This window comes from Borostomias antarcticus (assembly GCF_949987555.1).
Source record: "Borostomias antarcticus genome assembly, chromosome: 6".
Taxonomy (NCBI): Eukaryota; Metazoa; Chordata; class Actinopteri; order Stomiiformes; family Stomiidae; genus Borostomias; species Borostomias antarcticus.
The window spans coordinates 169,416-171,967 of NC_140239.1; positions in this window are offsets into that span (position 1 = coordinate 169,416).

Sequence of the window (2,552 nt, forward strand, 5' to 3'; positions counted from 1 at the left end):
CAGAGGGAGCCCACGGTGGCCCGGGGGGGGGACAGAGTCAGAGGGAGTCCACGGTGGCCCGGGGGGGGACAGAGTCAGAGGGAGCCCACGGTGGCCCGGGGGGGGACAGAGTCAGAGGGAGTCTACGGTGGCCCGGGGGGGGACAGAGTCAGAGGGAGCCCACGGTGGCCCGGGGGGGACAGAGTCAGAGGGAGTCCACAGTGGCCCGGGGGGGGGGGGCAGAGTCAGAGGGAGCCCACGGTGGCCCGGGGGGGGGACAGAGTCAGAGGGAGCCCACGGTGGCCCGGGGGGGGGACAGAGTCAGAGGGAGTCCACGGTGGCCCGGGGGGGGACAGAGTCAGAGGGAGCCCACGGTGGCCCGGGGGGGGGGGGGCAGAGTCAGAGGGAGTCCACGGTGGCCCAGGGGGGACAGAGTCAGAGGGAGCCCACGGTGGCCCGGGGGGGGGACAGAGTCAGAGGGAGTCCACGGTGGCCCAGGGGGGACAGAGTCAGAGTCAGAGGGAGTCCACAGTGGCCCGGGGGGGGGGACAGAGTCAGAGGGAGTCCACAGTGGCCCGGGGGGGGGGACAGAGTCAGAGGGAGTCCACGGTGGCCCGGGGGGGGGGACAGAGTCAGAGGGAGTCCACGGTGGCCCGGGGGGGACAGAGTCAGAGTCAGAGGGAGCCCACGGTGGCCCGGGGGGGGGGACAGAGTCAGAGGGAGTCCACGGTGGCCCGGGGGGGGGACAGAGTCAGAGTCAGAGTGAGTCCACGGTGGCCCGGGGGGGGACAGAGTCAGAGGGAGTCCACGGTGGCCCGGGGGGGGGGACAGAGTCAGAGGGAGTCCACGGTGGCCCGGGGGGGGGACAGAGTCAGAGGGAGTCCACGGTGGCCCGGGGGGGACAGAGTCAGAGGGAGTCCACGGTGGCCCAGGGGGGACAGAGTCAGAGTCAGAGGGAGTCCACGGTGGCCCGGGGGGGGACAGAGTCAGAGTCAGAGGGAGCCCACGGTGGCCCGGGGGGGGACAGAGTCAGAGGGAGTCTACGGTGGCCCGGGGGGGGACAGAGTCAGAGTCAGAGGGAGTCCACGGTGGCCCGGGGGGGACAGAGTCAGAGGGGACACAAGCCTTGATGAGGCTGGTGGCCATGGGGAAGGAGCTGTCTCTATGGTGTCTTGTGGAAATGAAGAACAACTAAATTAGATTTGTTTACTTTTCATATAAACTTTTAATAGAAAACCATTAAATACATGTTACACATTAAATAATTTAATTTAGAATGTCAATAAATAGCCTATATTTATCAAAAATAGGATGTAGACAACCAATATGGAAAGGTAGGAGAAGCAAGATAACATGATTTTTGGTTTTATTAATTCTGATGATGATGACAATGGTGATGATGTTGATGGTGATGTTGAGAAGATGATGAAGAAACCGAGATCTTAAACAGAGTCCTCTGAGCCGTAGGCTTTATAGGGCGGGAAGCCTCTTTTACACCTGAGAACAGGAAACAGATCAATGGGAGGACGATATTGAGAAAAACAAAAATTACTACTACTACTAATACTACTATTACTTAGTATTACTACTACTAATTACTACTTTAATTCAATTTCACCACCCCAAAATCTTCGGTAATCTAGTTTAGCAATATTTGAAGAAAATATTCCAGGTCACCCTAGCCTGGGGCCTATCTCCTTTGCAGTTGTGGTTTCTGGTCTGAGCAGATAGTTATCGCCCTGTCCAAAAACAGGCCTACCCATAAACCTACGATGCAATGCTGCAAGAACTTCTTCAGGAATAGCCTACTTCGTCTGGTATGTCCATGTTTTATTCTAATTCGTAGCGACTGGCGAGACTAGGCTGCTCGATTCAGCATTTGTGTGACAGGATCCCAGCGAATAGAAACCAGGCCATGACGCGAGGCTAAGGTCACCCTGATGGATTGTAGCCTGGTCTCCAATTGGCTAAGTGCTCACCTTCCCCGGAAGCAGCAGTAGAGGGCGACGGCGAGGAAGCAGATGATCATGAAGGCTGCACCTACGATAATGCCGATCATCCTCTCAATGTCAGGGTTAGGGTTCCTCCCCTTATTCTTGTGACCGAAAAACATGCAGCGAACGCCCGTATAGGAGGGCTCACACCTACAAACACAGACGGCCAAAACATTCTGATAAGTGAGTTTCTATATAGGGAAGGTCAGTGTGTGTGTGTGTGTGTGTGTGTGTGTGTGTGTGTGTGTGTGTGTGTGTGTGTTGGCTACAGGTGTAACAAGTTTATGACTCACATGCAGGCCGGCTCATCACTGTCTTGTGGGTACATGCACTTCCCATGGTCACAATAACCAGCGTCTTTCTCATCACATGGTCTGTGCATTCTCAGGACCCGAGGCTCCTCTACGCTCCCTGCACACACACACACACACCACAAACAATCAAAACATCACAACGTCACATCACAATGTACTGAATGACAGTGAATGGTGCCATCTAACAAGATAATACATGTGTCATTCAGCCACAGTTGGAGCATGAAGCAGAGGAGTTAAAGAGAGGAATGTATCTTTTCCACTC